Source organism: Parasteatoda tepidariorum, chromosome 2 (genome assembly GCF_982258835.1).
Source record: "Parasteatoda tepidariorum strain Cologne lab strain chromosome 2, Ptep-v5.0, whole genome shotgun sequence".
Classification (NCBI taxonomy): domain Eukaryota; kingdom Metazoa; phylum Arthropoda; class Arachnida; order Araneae; family Theridiidae; genus Parasteatoda; species Parasteatoda tepidariorum.
The window spans coordinates 16140829-16160251 of record NC_141756.1 but is presented as its reverse complement, the minus strand read 5'-3'; the positions used below and the strand labels follow the sequence as shown (position 1 = coordinate 16160251).

The 19423-nt window shown below is 28.2% G+C and overlaps 1 protein-coding gene across 2 annotated transcripts in view; it reads right to left on the bottom strand.

Annotated features, from left to right (window-relative positions):
• Window positions 1–19423, bottom strand: part of LOC107448829 (uncharacterized) — a 228833-nt gene that overhangs the window by 154561 nt on the left and 54849 nt on the right. The window lies entirely within an intron of this gene.

Here is a 19423-nt window from a genome sequence, read left to right as displayed (position 1 = left end):
CGATTTCTCAATTCCCTTTAAAAGTTCTCGAGATATGACTAAATATACAAAAAACAAAATGAACATTTTGGGGCCCAAACTTTAGACTGCTCTTCTTACCAAACTATGGGGACCATATTTCCCAAATTGTTTCTAATTGGAGATCGGAAATCGGAATCCATCGAAAAATAGATATGTTTATTCAGATAAAATACGTTTTTGTGACTAATTTTTCAACTTAAAAATAGTCTGCACTTATTAATAAACATATTTGAGGTCTCTCTCTCGAGCCATTTAAATGGAGTCCTAGAACGAGAAGATCCGATTATTGGATCAAAATTTATTCAGGGTGATCCGTTTTTTTATTTTGCGCACTGTACCTGTGTATCATGCAGCTTTAACTATACATATCACCTACACATTGAACTCTACACAAAGAAAAAAATTGGCAAAAGTACCGGGCTCTACCGTAATGACATTTCTAGCAACAAAAAAATAATAATAATAATAAATTTAGTAAAACCGAAATATACGGTATTTAAACCATTTATTTAAAAAATTTTCAGTTGGCATGATAGCGGTTTAGCGAAAATTCTGGTTTTCAAAATTATAGTTCTCATTACTAGACATTTAATGAAGAATACAAAGTTAATAAGTAAATTTAACCGAATAAAATATTTCTGTATCATGCTCTTAGGTATCATGATAAAAATAAAAAATATTGCAGTATTTACCAGACTTGATCACATATTATAAAACCATGCTTTATTATTAACGTTACCAAAATCATTACCGAAGCTCCTCTGTAGAGCTTTTAGTAAGACCATTCTTTTTGGTTACATAAAATCAGGAACACGGTAGACTCTACCATTCATATTTTGGTAATTTTGAACCTTGTTTTTTTTTCCTCAATACTATGCCCTATTGAAGTGAATTCTAAATTAAAACTTTTAAAAAGTCTTCTTGAAGGTTGAATTATGAAATAAAATTAATCCTATGACAATTTTTACAAATAGCAGGGAAAAAATAAATAATTTACAGTTCACTAAAAAAAAATGCTTTCTTTGAGAACAAAAAAAGTCTTAAATGAAATGAGGCAGATGATAATTTATAATACTTAAAAAGTGAAAGTTTGTAACAAAAGCCTCAATTTAGCGACCACGTAAAAAAAAGAAAACCTATTGCATTTCTTTCGTTCTCAAACTTTTACGAATCTTATTTTTACAATGTAAAGAAGATTCTTTCTAACCTCTTTTTGTGCTGCTACATTAAACAATTTTTTTTTTCACAAGAGCGCTTTCAAAAACAATAAATTATGCGAAAAGTAAACAAGCTGTTCTAGATATGTTTGCGTATGATAAGGCTATTCGAATTATTTTAACGTAAAAAAACATGAGAAAAAATAACCTGTTTTAGAGACGAATTTTTTGAATTAAAATTTATTTAAATAAGTATCTAGCGAGTTTCTAAGAATACAGTAACCATTACTTGATTAAAAACTTCATTCGCTTAAAAAATATACATATTGAAAATAACAAATTGTTATATTTTATTCCAATTTTTATATTTTTGGAAAATGGAAATAACAGTCGACATATTGTTATATTATATTCCAATTTCTACATTTTTGGAAATAACAGTCGACATATTGTTATATTATATTCCAATTTCTACATTTTTTGAAATTGGAAATAACAGTCGACATATTGTATTCCAAGACTATATTCCAATTTGTATATTTTTGGAGATTTGAAGTAACAGTCGACATACTATATTCAAATTTGTATATTTTTGGAAATTGGAAATAACAGTCGACATATTGTTATATTATATTCAAATTTCTATTTTTTTTTTTTGGAAATTGGATATAACAGTCGACACATTGAATTCCAATACGTTATATTCCAATTTGTATATTTTTGGAAATTGGAAATAACAGTCGACGTATTGTTATATTATATATTTCAATTTGTATATTTTTGAAACGAATGAAGTTTTCAATCATGTAATATCTTACCACTTCAGCTTCTTGAGATTATTTATTTAATACAGTAACCACTTTTTTGAAGTAGGTCATAATATAGTAAAAATACTTTGCAAATTACGAGTTTTAGAAAAAAAATATTTCATATCTGTGGAATAAAGCAAAGACTTATAAAGTTATTAAATAGAGAATATTTTACCTATTCTTGAAAAAAATACCTAGATATATAATATCTACCTAGTTGTAGGCGCGGTATAGCCACAACTAGCTCTTGCGCGAAAAACTCCAAACAAACAAAGTTTCGTTCTAAATCAACGTGCATGATCGGATCTTCACGTTCTAGGACTCAATCTTAAAGGCTTTAGGGGTGTCCTCAAATGTGCTAATTAATAAGTGCAGGCGATATTTCAAGTTACGAAATCAGTAAAAAGCATCCAGAAAAATCTAATTTTAAAAAAGTCATATTTTTAAAATTCGATTTCTCAGGAACTATTAGACCGATTTAGCTAACATTTTGTATTTTTTCATGCGAAATTGCATTTTTTTTAAATTATGCAAAAGAATTGCATTATTCTAAAAGTTCAAATAATTTTTGACCTTCCTTAACTAAATTAATAAAAAATAACAAATATTAACTAAAAGTTATTATTTGACGGAATTATCTTTGGTTAAACAAATTTTATAATAGAGTGGAAGGAAAAAATTTTTAATTCTCTTAAAAAATTCTAGAGATATAGCGAAATACGTAAAAGGTAAAATTAACATTAAGGTGTTCAAACTTTGGATAGCTCTCCTGACCAAACTATTGGGACCCTATTTCTCAGGTCACGGCTACTCCCTATATTTTGAGGATCAGAAATCCGATTTCGTCGAAAAGAAAGAAGGAATTAAGTTTTTGTGTCTGATTTCGCACATTAAGACAACATCAGCACTTATTAATTACCATATTTGAAGTCACCTCATCGAGCCATTAAGATTGAGTCCTAGAACGTGAAAATCTGATCATTAAATCAAAAGTAATTCAGCGTTGTCCATTTTTTTTGCCGCATTGTGCATTCAAATAAACACATTCATCATAAGTATAGTTCGTTCACCAGAAGTTGAGACTTGGCTCCACCTCCTGGGACGCAGAGTTCATTTCAGCGCGGGAGTTAGAAGAGAAACATCTCCGTTGTTGAAATTGAGACAACCCTTAATTTGCGCCAAACACAAAAAGTGAATTATTTTTCAGTCATTACTTTGCTTTATCATCTGCTATTATACCTTTTGTTACACTAGCTAATTAAATATAGTTTAAATTTAAAAACTGTTGTTCTCCCAGCGAAATGGCTCATAAAGGACAAACTATTCACTCAAAAGAAAGAAATATCATAAGAAATGGTGCAAAATATAATCAAATTTATGAAATATTTATTGTTAAAAAAATGCACATAAAGTTTGCGAAATAAATATTTTTGCCAAACGATCGCCAAATAGCAACATTGTTCAAGTTTGCTCACAACCTTCTCCCAAAAATAGCGAAATAGTATCGTCGCATACCACGTGATGAAGGCGGAGCCAAGTGCCAACTCCTGGTGAACGAGCTATAGTAGCATAAACTATGTACACAAGATGTGCATTCCAAAGTTTACACTCTAAATTTGCCACTTAAAATTGTAAAGAGCCGTTTGCATTATCTGTGGTAGGAAAAATAATATTCGTGGCTTTTTTTGAGAAAAAAATAAACATATGGTTAATATGAAGTGGAAAATTTCGTGAGCGTTTAGAATTTACATTTATCATTGTAGAAATATTTTTAAGTCATACTAAAAACTATGTTATCATTCTGCAATTATGTGTTTTATAGAACACTATTGTAGAAAAAATAATAAGTGGTATTTTGAGAGGGGATTTAAAGGCAGTATAAGGATTCATGTAAGACGGAAAACTGTCTAAAACGATCCTTTTGTTCGATATTGATTCCACCTTAGATAAAATTTACTGTGTTTGTTTTAAAACAGCGAATAAATGCTTTTGAATGTCTTTTCCTTTTTTTTATTTAATCTTTTAAAGCATTATTTTCTCAGTTCTTACCAAGGTAACGTATTCATAAATATTTATTAATAGGGATTTCAAAAGGTAAAATGCCTTACTCCGAAATAACAGGTTATCGCTTCTTAAAACGAAATGCTCCAGTCAATAGAAAACAGCAATGCTTGCAGATATGAATAACAATAAGCGGGGGGTAAACAGAGAGAATTCTGCTGAGTGTAACATTCTTGCCACAATTGGGTGGAATCTTAGGGCGCCACATAAATCATCCATCATCCATCTCACAAAGCAAAGCTGGTCGATGAGTTGCAGCCTGAGCTTCTGCTTTTGTCAACCAAGTCGTTATAGACCATTACGCAGTCATCTGGCTAAGTGGCAGAAAAGTCAAGATTTCGCCAACAAATATACTTCCATTTATATATTTCCCTATCTCGCAAAGAGTTTTTTGCTCAATTCGTATGGATGTTTTTGGATCATCAGCCCTACAACTTCTTTTATCGAATCTCGAGATAGAGATAAGAAATAATTTAAACTGAAAAGTCACGTTCTTGTAAGAATGTTACTTTTTTGGAAGAAAGAAAAATTTCTGTGGCGAAAAATTTACTTAAAATGATTTATCTACTTATATATTGAGATTTATTTGCGAAAGTGATAATTAAGGAAACACAGATTCCTATATTATCAAATAACAACATTTCAAAATATGCAAACATATTTTACAGCATATGTTTAGAGTGCAAATTTGAATCAATGAGATAAATCATCTACTTTAATATTTAATAGTATTACATAAGTACATTGTAAAAATAGAACAAGTGCAAAAAACAATGCAACAACTAAAGAGCCTGAGTTACAAATAAACCTTCGCATAAGTTGTTGTTGTTATTTTAATAGTCATCAATACTTTTGTTCAATAACTAAAAGTGCATCAGTACGAACATTTTTAATTGAAGCCTACTTTTAAAATGTTTTTGATTTAATTAGGTTCCAAAATCACCGTTGCAAAATGCAAAACCTGCGTCGGTGTTTTTGAGATGTGTAGAACACATATATGGATAAAATATTAAGTAGAAATGTTGAACATAAGTAAAAAAAGCTTAGAAAACTATAGGAGTCACCTATACTGTAGATTCTATAGTATAAGAAGTGATTAACTAAATACTAACACAATTGTTAAGTTTTCCTCGTTTTAATGTGTGTTTAGTCTAAAGATTACTCACTCAAATTCAAAAATAATAATCAATACTAATTAATAACAATTAATAATAATTAATAGTAATTAAAAGTAATCAATAATAATAATTAATATCTAATTAATAATAATTAATAAATAATAATAGTTTTATTTATTATTATTTTTAAAGTAATAATTCCTTTCAAATGGTCTCGAATCTCAAAGTTTGGATTCCAACTCTTGGTTTGTTCATTTATAAACAAATATTACACAGGCCTTCATTTTTTTCTGTTTGGTGTCTGAAATTTGAAAATTCATTCTTTTAATATTTATCACACTTCTTTCATATATGTAAATAGGTTGCATCTAAGGGTTTGTAGATTTACTGTACCTAAATATTTACCAAAAAAAGAAAGTTTTTGCATTGCTCTCTAAAAATTTAAATTCTTTTTTACTACATTTTGTAAATTCATTTCAATTATTTGAACTTTAGCGTAGCTACCCAAAATCAAAGAGAAAATTTTTAATTTTAAATAGCACCAATGATTTATTTTTTTTTTAAAATTAGAGCTTATAAATTAAACTTTGTTTCTTATTTAGTCAAGATCAATTTTATGTCACTTGATATATTGTGTCTTATTTGAAAATTTTCCTGCTCTTACCAAATAAACAATAGAACTTCTTTCACGTTAATTAATATATTAATTGCACGTTTCTTAAATGCACGGATAATGACTGCTCATAACATACTTTTTATGAAGACATGGGCAAAATTCAAGCTTGAAATATATGGACATTAAGAATCACATTAAAGATCACTAATTAATATTTAAACTAAAAAAAGAGAAATCTGCGAATCACTGTTCTGGAGTGCGGGACAGAAGGCTGTTTGATTGCCGAAAACACATATAAAAGTAGAAGGGCAGTAAAACTGATTTTGATGTTTCCTTCCTCACTAGCGATTCAACAGGTTTCGATTGTTTCGTCCTTCTTTAAACATCGATGCGCAGATTTTTCATCTTGTATCTGCTGCGAAACATCCTGTATTTATTTTTCTAAAACAAATTATACATTAACGTGAATGTTAAATTTCGTGTAACCGACGCTAAATGTATAGTCACAGCAAACCTAACATTTTAGCATCGTTTATGGTACTATGTTCCACCGGTATAATCGCATAAACACTGTTTATAATTTTGTTAGGGGAAGAGGCAGTAAACGAAAACAGATTCTATAGTAAAGTAGAATTTAATCAGTAAGCACATGAAACTCCAGTTAGTTCAGATTATGAAAAAATTCAAAATTGCGTGAAAATAATAAGAAAAGCTAGCTTGTTTACTTATTAGTGTGAGCTGCTTACAATTTTTTTTATTATAACATTTCTATGAAATTTTTCCTTTGATTTGCGTTGTCCACAATTCTATCTTTTAATTCATTTAAAGGCGCAAGGAAAATGTCCCTGTAGCAGAATCGTGGCGACACGGCGGCATTGTCGCAGAACGTTACTGAGTTCTTACAGAAAGACTTTTTCCTCCTTTGAGAAGTAAAAAACTTTGGTTTTCTTTTCTGCAGAAATTTTTGAAAGATTTTTTCTTTTCTTCGGAATTATATTCAAAAGATGCTTTTATCGCCTATCGGAGTGGTGAAAAAATGCTTTTGATTTTTCTGTTCTTATTTGAGAATATATGAAAAATAAAGAATAATGAAGTAAAAAACAAAACCATCTTCAAACTTTTCTGCAAATTCATTGATTCAGTTTTTAATGCAAATTTATAAATCTTGTGTACTATATTTTTAAATTTTTCTTTTTTCTCATCTTTTTTTGTAAATGTTTTTTATTTTTCATCTTTAATTATTTTTTCTATTATTATTATTTTTCCTTTCTAAATTTTACATGCCCTTTTAGTATGTATTTCTGTTTAAAAATCCTACATTGTTTGCTACCATACTTACGTCCGTAAGCCTCGTGATGTACTTTTTCAGTGGTGCACGAAGAATCGTTTTGTTCTTGAATAAAAATAAAAAAATAAAGTAAAATGTTTTGGGTTTTTTTTCTGCTGAAATTTTCATTCTATTTTTTTGTTCAATTATTACTATTTATTTCCACATAGCTTTTAAAATCAAATATTTTTAATACTGTATTATTCCTAACAGCAACTGAATCTCGAACTGAAAACACGCATTTAGTAGCCCCTTTTTGTCCTAAGAGTTCGATTTGCGTGATTTTGCCGTCAATCTTTTCTGCCATAATTACTGCTACGGATTTTACGAATTTTTTTTAATTGTGACGATGATTTACTAAAGACGAAAAAAAATAGCGTCTTTTCCCCCTACAAAATGCAAGAATATCGACTTATTAAAATTAAAAAAAAATATTACAAATTCAGCTAAAAAAAGTTTTTTTTTTCTTTGAAGTTGATGCTCCTATTACTTTAAATTAGTAACACGCATATTTGTAATTTTTAAAAGTATCTTGCAGAAAGATATTATTATAGAGGTATGTCGCAGAAAGCCCGAAAAAATTCTGCCGCAGGGGAAAATGTATAACAACTTCGTAAGGTACGATGAATTTCATTATAATTTGATAAACCAGTCATAAATATTCGGTAATTCTTTTCGTGAACTTAAACAATGAAACGTGTATTTTATTAACATCATGAATCCAACTGCTGAAGAATAATGATTCTCACTATGATTAATTTATATTGACGTGATATTTGAGTGATTAAATATGTGCTCATGAAATAAAATCTTATTTCTTGTGATTTAAAACTTATCACATTTCAGATTTAATATTTTACATAGCTAAGAGCTACTGAACCACGTTTGCTACACTTTATTATCCATGTTTATGCTACAGACAGTAAATTAGGTTTCTTATAAATTTACTCCTCATCGAACTGCAAAAGCTTCCGGTGAACGGAAATTTCATATTGATTTAAATTGGATTGTTATTTAGTAAAAGTGTTACACTGTTATAAATTTTTCGGGGAAAAAATTATTAAATCACAATCATTTTACCATATTCAAGTAAAACAGCCAAATAACCATAAATAAAAGGGCATCCAAGCTGTTAACTGAGATAAAAACAGTTTAATAATTGCATTCTCATCTAACACGGTTTAACAACCAGAATTTCATTGCAGTTATTAGTTCGCTCTAATGAAGCCACTTAGTTCCTTACAGATGGCTACACATTATAGCTGAGAGAGCTAATGTCTCAATCTCATAACCGACAGAACGGGGGTTCGAGTCCCAGCGCTGACGCCACAATATTTCTTCCAACAAGCGAAGAGTTTCCAATATCCTGCATTCCCTCATTTGTGACCCTGGACTATTAGGATTCGTTACTCTCATTAACGTATCGATGGCAGCACCATAAGGCTGCATACTACGAAAAATTCTAATAGTTACGATAGGTGAAACGACCAAATAAACTTATTAAACTACATTCCATGGTTCATTTAATAAAACACAACTCAATTACAACCTACCGCAATGCCCCTTACGTAACGAAAAGCCTAGCTCCAATGTCCAATTAAACTTATTTCTTACGCTCTTGAAACCATACTGCAAAGGACTAAAAAAATGTATAGTTTTGTATTGTTCTGGTTTCTTAGCCAAGCTAGTTGTAAACGGTTTCTTAATCGTAAAGGTAAAAATTGTTCTTTACAGAAAACTTAACGGTTAATGGGATAGATAGGCTGCGGTCGGCTGTTTTACATAAATATTAGAATAAAAATTCAAACAGGGTATATTTAGGTTTAATTGTCTTTAATTTTTTTTAAAAAAAAAACTAAATTTAGCAATAAAAAGCGTTAGTTGAAAAACTCGTTGGAAAATGTTCTAAACAGGCTGCCGTATTCTTGGTAATGTTGAAATGTTAGCTTTGTCAAGTGTAGTAACCAGAAATATTTTTAAGAGGCAGGAGAGACAAAAAGAAAAAACGTGCCTTTTTTTGCGAAGTTTCCTCATGAAACTCATGTTCGCAAAAACCAAAATAGATATGGATAACAGTGTAGTTCATATTTTGATAACAAAATAGTTAGGATATTAGTCATATTTTTGTTTTTCATCAAGAAGGTCATTCACAGGAAATAAAGAAAACTTAGTTCCGGTGGGAGAGAGAAAACTAATAGCCTTTTCCGTATGTTAGTAATTGTACTTAAACTGTATATATAAGTCCCAATTTTACAAAGATATTTGATTCATTATGTATTTTAATGGATAATTATAGTAATAAAAATTATTTAATGGCAATTGTATTGTTATTTGAAGGTACCTTTTAAAGCTCTTTTGCCAATACAAATAAAACACAACTCATTGTGCGCTTTTAACTCAAATCAACCCTTTAGAATTAAATTTTATGTATACTAACTATACAATATAATTTAACAACTTTAAGACGCAGATAGATCCCAAAAAAAAATTTCTTAATTACACTTTTTAAAAATTTGGCAATATAACATTATTAGATATTACAAATTCACAACAGTTATAAGAGTGGTTGCTGAAAAAGATTGTTTCATGGGATGACAACACTTTTGATGATCAGCCTTAAAGAAGTAAAATACCACAAATGCATTTGTCAATCTAACAGAATAATACTTGTATCGCTAATTTACGTGAAATATGTTGTGTCGACTGAAATTACACTCCTTATATGTTGAAAAAAAATTTCTATTACGAAAGAACTATTTCCAGTAAAAAAAAATCAGATAAAGTTATTTTTATTTAAATAACATATAATATATTATAGACTTCGAATTTAAATACAATCCAAGAGAAAAAAACTATTTTTTAAATCGAAATCCACTAATTTTCCAGTTATAATTATAATAGCTACACTAAATTGCCACATAAAAATTCGAAAATTTCAACAACGTTTAATTAAAGATCACAGAAGAAGATGAAACCTAATAACACATCCAAATTTATGAGCTATTTATAAAAAGAACTGTGACTGATATCTTTGTCAATAAGTAACATTTTTGAAAAGGTAAATACCATTAATAGTTTTTCTGCGAGAAATACTGAATCAGTTTTAACGTAAAAGTTGAAAAAGTTGAATTCGTAACAAATTAGTTGCTTATTTTTTAAATTTTTGAATTTTTGACTACTTTGGACCTATTTAAATGTGTTAAGCATCATTCATCATTAAAACTAGCAAGTTGTGCATTTTCAATATATATATATATATATATATATATATATATATATATATATATATATTGAAAATGCACAACTTATTGCACAAACATGCTAATCAAATTCATAGCATGTTTAATCTCAGTGATATTATTAATGAAGATAACTGGAACTTTCTAGTACATATTAACCTTAACAACAATTATATTCTTTTCAATGACCACCTTTTTCAACAAATTAATGGTATTCCCATGGGAAATAATTTTAGTACTAACATCTGCAATATTTTTCTTTTTCTACAAGAATATAGATTTGTAAAATCACATGTTAATCTTCCAATTGATTCTCTCTTTCTCAGATTCATTGATGATCTATTAGTTATTAATTTTAATGATTTCGATATTCTAGCAAAACATATTTATCCAAATGAATTAATTCTTAATAAAACAAATAATAGTAATTCTTCAGCAAATTTTTTAGATTTGACTCTTAATATTAATGCAGATAAAAATATTACATTTAAACTTTTTGACAAAAGAAATGAATTTAAATTTCCAGTTAAAAAATGCATAGATTTCAACTCTAACTTAGCCAATAAGGTTTTTTCTAATATTATTGCCAATCAAATTCATAGATTTTACAGGAATAATTCTAACTATAACGAGTTTTTATTAGATACTGATATATATAAAAACGATTTAATTAATAGCCATTTTCCTAGTTCATTTCTTAATTTCTATTTTAAAAAAATCTTAAAAAACTTGGTACATTAATTTTTAATTTTTATTTAATTTTTCTGTTTTAAGAATAAGCTCTGATTTTTTCAAGGTAGGAACTAACTATGATAAACTATTCCTAAAGCCACTGGACGGAATAGTTTGGATGTATGACCTTTTATACTGGATTAGTTAAATATTTTTTAGTTACTTTTTAATATTTGTAGCCTCTTAAAATTAATTTAATTTTAATTGTCCAGTATAATAAACAGTTTATTTATTTATTTAATTATTTTTTATTTTTGTATAAGTGGAATGGGCTCTGGTTCGTAAAGAACCACCCCAAATAAATGCAGGTGATACGTGTATACTTTAAAATTATGTAAGGTTGTATGAATGAAGAATAAAACCTATAAACGGTTTTCTATTCCTGTATGCAGGCTCTGATTTTTAAATAAGTCACCCTATGAAAGATGGATATGTGTATTCTGTAAAATTATGAATGAAGGATGAGTCTATAAACGGCTTTCTATCCTGACAGACTGACTTTTAAATTAATTTCCCTATTAATGATTTTTTTTTTTTTAATTTTTTTTTAATTTTTTTTTTTTTATTATTTTTTTATTTATTTATTTATTTATTTATTTATTTTTGTTTTTTTTTATTTTTTATTTTTTTAAGACTGCTAATTTATTCAATCCGTTAAACATTTTTATTATTATTTCAATTTTATTACCTTTTTACTAATTGTTTCTCATAGATGGCAGCACTAATATTTTACCTAAACATTTTTTTCTTCTTCTTCGATCAAATGTTTTTTTAATTTTATTATATTCGATTCAAGCTATAAGCAATATTTTACATCTTCGCGATTTTTGTTAACTGTTTTATTATAGTACTTTTAAACCTAAACCGCGTTTTAATTCCCGCCGGTAAGTTTGATTTCCTTTTACATTTTTCTTTTATTTCATGTTTTTTTTTTTTTTTTCAAAATAAGGTTTTTTGCGATATCGACACATATAAAGAATAATTTTTATCTTAGGATAATTATTCTTTATTCAGAAATATCGCATTATTTATGGCAATTAGATGTGTCTTGACAACGACTATTTGCTTATACCATTCTTGTTTCTCTACCATTTAGTTTTTTATTTTTATTTTATTCATGTTTTTCATGTTAATTTGTGTATATATATATATATATATATATATATATATATATATATATATATATATATATATATATTGAACCGTTTTGGTTGGGTATTAAATAAGAAAAGGAAGCTGTATATAAGGCCTCTGATCTTCTAATGGAAAGTACATATAAATAGACGTTGTTTAGCACAAATTAAAACCAAAAAAACACATACCTATTAGGTAGCTGACAAGGAAAGTATGGCGACATTTTCCAATCTAAAATGAAACTGACACTAAAAAAAGGAGTCACTAAGATGGAAGTTCGTTTTCTTTTATTTTCATATTAGATCAACGACGACCACAGACAAGCACAATTCACATGGGCGGCACTTCAGATGGAGAGAGTGGTATTTTGGAGTAACAGAGAGTTTCTAGATTTACAAGGCAGGCCAAATAAAATCACGGAGCTGATGATGAGAATCAGATCTCTTGCCAAGAAAACATCAGAGAGGGGTTGTGGGTACTGAACTTCACCGAAGTTTAGTTTTGACGGGGAAAAAATTTCACTAAGTATAAATAAAAAACTTTATCTATTTTCTTATATCTTACAGCGTCACTCAGAAAGTCATCTCTAGCGTGTTTTATCACTTTTGATACTCTTTAGAAAAAAAGGTAAAACATTAAAATTGTTGACAACAAAGCTTAAGAGAAAGTGTCACAAAAGCTTATAAAATATTCTGCTCTACTATGAAGTAAAGATAATTTGAAAATGGTTTCAGCAAAATAAATGCTTGAAAAGCGATCAGAAACTAATATAGAGGTATGATATTCCAAAATATAGAGGTATGTTTTATAGCAAATTGAAAATAATTATACCCTTATTTTTGGAATGATTGTAGAATTTATTTTTCCTGGATAAAGTACGATAAAGGAATATGTTTGAATTTAATTAGTATCAAGATTCTAAAAAATATTTTTTGATAAAACAAATATTCAGAAGTTGTAAAGTATACATTTTTGTAATAATTATTGTAGTTGCTTCAACTTTATTCTTTTTCTTCAGATTATTTCTGCATTACCATCGTGTTATTTTATTATCCCCTTACTTCCAAAAAACTGTTTTATTTTAAAAAATTCATAAAGGGATTTCATGAAACATTGTTTCGCACGAAATAAAAGGTAATTAGCAATCGCTACATAGTACATGTTTGGATTTTAAGTGAACAAACAAGAAATTTCAAATCTCAATATTCAAATCTCAGAACTCAAATGAGTATCTGAGAAGCTAAAAAAGAAATTAAATTCAATATGAAACAATAGGTCAGTTAATATTAAATCCTCAATTCGTAATTAATCAAAACTACATAAATACTCGTAAATGATATCCATATATTTGTGATATAAAACTGATAGTCATAAGTTTACAACCCAATTAAATCAGTTAAAATAATTCTGATTTTGTTTTGTTATTATTTGGAGACATTTTACAAAATTAGATAAATCAAAACATGATTTAGGAATTCAACTCATAAAAATAAAGATGTAATGATAGTCAAGATTTATCACCATCGATAAATGCTCCCAAAAATTTAACATTTTAATAAATAATTTTAAAAAATGAACACGAGGTTTCAGATAGTTTTCGAATTATTAATAAAGTCACAAAAAAAAAATTCTGGTAAAATCACCGCACTGTAGTAAAATTACATTACTGGTTAAAAAAAATAGCTGATTTAATTCCGTATATTTTGGTTTTAAAAAAAATACACAGTAGTTAAACCATCCATTTGGTAATTATTCCGTTTAATTAATAACGGTTTTCCAAAAATTCTGGTTTTCAAAATTATAGTTCTTCTTACTACATATTTAGTAAAAAATACAAAATTGGAAATGAATCAACTGAAAAATGTAATTGAAAATGTTTGTTTTTTTTAATTTAATCAAATAAATAGTTTTTTATGCTGTGCTCTAAAGAATGGTAAAATTACAAGATTTCACCACATATACCAAATTTTATTACAAATTATAAAACCCTAATTTGTTGTTAATTTTACCAAAGTCACAAGCTAAGCTCTGCGGTAATAATTACCGAACTTTTTAATGTTCCTATAAAGACAGAAACACGGTATATATCATGTTCTGGTAGTTTTGGCCACACTTTTTTTTCTCAGTGTTGAAATCAGCACATGTATATTTTGTTTGAACTTTCCTACATAATGATTTAAAAATAAATAATTATTGAAAAATCGGCAATGGATTCCCAGCGAAACTTATTTTGATCAAACAGAACTGGAAGCTCAAACATTACTGCTATATTTTGAATATCTGAAAATACAGAATCAACTTCAGTTGAATTTAAAACAATACCTATTATTAAACCAAGCAGAAAAACTTATTTTTCAAATGTTTTTGTCAAGCTTATTTGTTGAAATTTTTGAATTATTCTTAAATTTTAGGGTTAAAATTTCTCCATTGTCCCAATTTAAAGACACTAGCACAAACATTTTAAAAGCTATAATAGAAAGCTGCATATAATCTTCTATTTGTTATTGTAAATTTTATTTTTACTTAGGGATCAGGATATGAATAAAAGTTATAAGTAAATAAAAGTTATAGAAAATTCCACAATAAGGTATAAAAGAAGATTTTATGACATTAATCCTTCATCATGCTACAATTACATACAGATGATTTATAGTATTTTAAACTAATATTGTATATTTGTGTTTTGAATGTTTTTATTCTCTATCTTTTGAAAGCGAATATGGTCTCATTTACTAGAATATGCCTCTGAAAAACTGTTGAAATTCTAAAAAAGTACAAAATAGAGCGTATGAGATCAATAGAAAAATACTCAAGAGGCGCATGATGTTTAGATTATCGAAATTCTATAGTAGAACAGCTTTAGTTTCTGCTTCGTTGAAATTTGTGGATTCCAGTATTTGTCAAATATAAAGAAGGATGGGGAGGATATGTGTATTTTATTTATTTATTTACATTAAATTTCATCGAATATTTCTTTTTATTGTTACTATCATTATTATTGCGCACAATTTTTCCTGAAGACATATAAAAAATGAAATGTTAATTTAAAAACCATGGATCATAATTTCAAAACAATTTGTTGCTCATATTTTATAAACATTACAAGATATCAGTATAAATAAAACAAACTGTTTGCTTATGTGTGCGTATGTGTGTGTACCTTACACAAATCTGCAATTCTGAACCGGTCTGTACCAAATTTGCTGTACTTATGTTCGAAGACACAGCGGACTTAACTGTTTATTTTAAAACTCCTTCTGTCGACCGATTCAAGTGATAGTTCTCATATAAAGAGTTTTTCATAGGATTTCATGAATGTATATAAATAAGTCCTCCACGATGGCAAATTTTTCCCAATACTCGATTCAGGAGTTTCCTTGTCTTCTGGATTGGGTTCAAAATTACAAAGCAACAGAGTTGAACATTAGTAGTCGTAAACCCATAAAATTAGGTCAACTGTTCAACGTCGGTTTAAAAAATAAAATGTATATAAATGCAACAGAGCAGCGGTAACTTAAGGGATAAAGCTTTGACCTCCCAATGAGATGATCCAGATTCGAATCCTAGTGGTGTCTGGTTGATACGAATTCTGTTCTCGGCTTGCACAGATAGTACTGACATAAAATATCCTCAGTAGTAGACGGATCATAAATTAGAATTCTTTGGTGATCGGGTAAACCGTGGGAGGTCTTCGTAGTCTTTCTTTCTTTGTAAAGCAAATCTCAGTCAGTTCCATCAAAAAGTCCTCAGTGAAGGCTAGTTTGACCCAATGACAGATCGAGGAGTTCCTTTGCCTTTTGGGTTTGGTTCAAAATTTCAAGGCTACGGAGCTGAACGCTGATAGTCAGAAACTCAGAATTGGGTCGGCTGTTCAACGTCAGTAATAAAATAAAATGTTTCATGATGTGAAATATTTGATAGGTTATAGCTTTATTTAATTGAGAATTATTTTCATAGTTTTGTTGTATGATTTGTATATAGTTCAATTATTTGTTTTGTTTCTGCAAGTTTTGTTATTGCATGCTATTTATTTCAGTTTAACTTCTTATTTCAATAAAAAATTAAAATTTGAATTTTTTAGAAAGGAATTAGTTTTAAGGATTTAAAAATTTGATTTAAATTCTTGAAATCTTACGCTAGAAAGTATTTCAAATGGGTTTAACTTAGTTTATAATTACAGTTAGATATGATACACAAAAAAATCAGTGAAGTTACTTTTGAGGGTTCTTAGGGATTATCTCGGAGACCATTTTCGCCAAACCCGATATTATCGCCAAAAGGTAGCTTCTGAAGCCAATAACAGCAAATATTATATTATTTACTGTGCAATCTTTGACTACGAGAGTTCTGAAGCGTGTTGAAATTTACTTTTACTTCGCTGCAAAATTATTCGAATTTGGGATTTGCTTGGCATCGAAGAGAATGCAGTGGCATACTTTCAAGAATATAGTATAGATGGTTGGATTCAAGAATAATTCAATGCGTAATTATAAAAAAATAGAAGTTTTTACTTTGTATTGATTCTTTTTATTATATTTCTTATTAAGTATTTTTCACTTACTTTTTTTTGTTATTATTATTTTATTATTATTTGATAAATTTATGTGCTTAGAATGTTTATTTTGGAAATTGTTTTTCATTATGATGGCGCCAAAGTATTTGTCCCTCTTCGCGAGCGCTGACAGGTCGATGGGATAGTCCCAAAACACCCTTTCTAGATACAAAATCAGAAATCAGAAATTTGGCATGCATAGTTAAAGCAAGAATCAGAAATTTGGAATGCGTAGTTACTTTATTTAGTATAAATAAAATAGTTTGATACTCAAACATATGCACAGCATAGACCAAATAGTAATATTAGTAATATAAATCTGAACAAAAACTGTATGACTAGCAGTTAAATATTTTAAAATTAAATTACATAAGTGACAGATTTATATAAATCTTATAAGAACATAAATATCTTATAAGATTTGCAAATAAAAGCATACATTTATAACAGTTTATATGAGTAGTTAATCAAATCATTCAAAAGAGTGAAATAACCTGGAAAATAATCGGCTATAATTTTTTATTATTATTTAGTAAAGAGGATTGAAACTTACTTGGTATTAAATAAGCTATTACATGTTTTTCTTGAAGGATGGAATTGACAAGTTTATCAATTCCATCCTTCAAGAAAAACATTTCACCAGTACGCTTCACGTATATAAGCTGCCATATTGTCGTTATCTTAAAATTGCGTTGTTATTCACATTTAAGTTTTTAATAATGGTCCAAAAGTATTTGTTATACGTTTAAAACATGCCTAGCCTTTTTTCACACAAGATATGAGTTAAATATTTTAAATATACACTAACTATTTGTCAAATTTACGGAGTTTTAAAAAAACACGAACTTCTTCACAAATGGGTGCAATCTTTATGAATTATTGGTGTTGAGATTCAAGAACACTCGATACAATATTTACGTTAAGTAAAATATAATCGTTCACACAATTCATCGCCAAATTCGGAAAGATAATTCACAACAGTTTTTTACAGTGTTACCAAGTAAAGTAAAATGTATTATCAACTTTCTAAAGCAATATTTTAGTGATAATTATTGTTAAGAATTCATATTTAATGAAACTCTTGCTTCGAATAACGTTGAGGCAACAGAATTGAAATCTGGAAATAAGCGTGCTTTTCTAGTTACACAGCCCCTTTTGTTTGAACAAACTAGCCCAAAACTTTGCTACGTTTTATTTGCATTGAACCAAGCCATATAACAATCTCCTGTGTAGGTAGTTTCAATTATTTTCCCTGGCGGTCAGAGACAGCGATGGTATAGCTTTCTTCATTTTGTTCCTTACATTGTACAGCAATGTTTATTGCTCCAAGACCTTTTTTGTATGTTAACACCCCTAAGGAAACTTTATAGTCTTTCATACTTTTGTTACCGGCAACTACTTCTATAGCCGTTGCTGTTCAATAAAGAACTAAATATAGGTTGGCTTTGTTGCTATGTATTACCATTGTTTTATTAGCTACTGTTATTGAAAACGCGTATATATTTCTATAATATATTTCCATAAGATTCTTCTATCGAAGCTAAATTTTTTTTGATGTTTTTTCTTCTAACAGCTTATATTTGTTCGTGTATTTCGATAAATTATTTAAGAACAATTGTCTGAGCTAAATTGAAGCTATTAATTCATTAGCTGTTATAGAAAACGCGTAAGCATTTCGATAATTTATTTAAGAATTTTTCTCGGGAGCTAATTGGTTTCATTACTTTTTCTAACATTCTTACAGTCGTTACTTATTTATTTCTGACAAAATGAAGATCTTTATTATTTTAATAGATGTAATGGAAAATTCGATAAATTACTTAAGAGCAATTTTCTGAACTAAATTGAAACTATTACTTTATTAGCTGCTATAAAAAACGAGTATGCATTTCGATAATTTATTTAAGAATCTTATGCAAAAGCTACTTGGTTTCATTAATGGTCTGTGGAGAAATTTTCATATGTGGGGAAACTTTAATAATAGTTTTAATTGGCTCAAGTTAAACACGCCATTTTGCTAATAAACTATCAGCTGGCCCTGACGTCATAGGCCACATGTGTGGGTATTCATGATCTTCATCTTCTTAAAATACAAGTACCCAATTAAGATAAGACGGACTCTAACCTCAAACCCTGAAATTATTATAAGAGTAGAACTTGAATTTAAAACGAAAATAAAGATAACATATATTTTCACAAAGCTGATTCACAAAATTAATTGTATGAGGCATTTGATATTGGTCTGGAATTTAAATTTAAATTATTCCTAGATATCCTTTTATATTCCTTCATCTTTATTTTTTGTTATAAAAAGAAATGTACCAGCTTTTTTCATAACGAAGCAACTTATATATAACACAATATATATGACACAATAAAGACAAAATAGATAAAAAGAAAAGAGAGAAAAACGAAGAAAATTTAGAATATTAATAAGTTTTATTTACTGCGCATAAGCTTCAAGTATATAGAACTCATAAAAATATAGAGAAACATGGAAAATAAAGATTAATGAAAAGAGAAAATGAAAAATTATTGAAATAAAATATTTCAAAAACAAATTTTTTTTAAATATACATATTAATAAGTTGGAAAACAAAATAATGAAAAGATTTAATCCCTTCATCAGCTCACACGATTATATTAGCAAAAAGGGG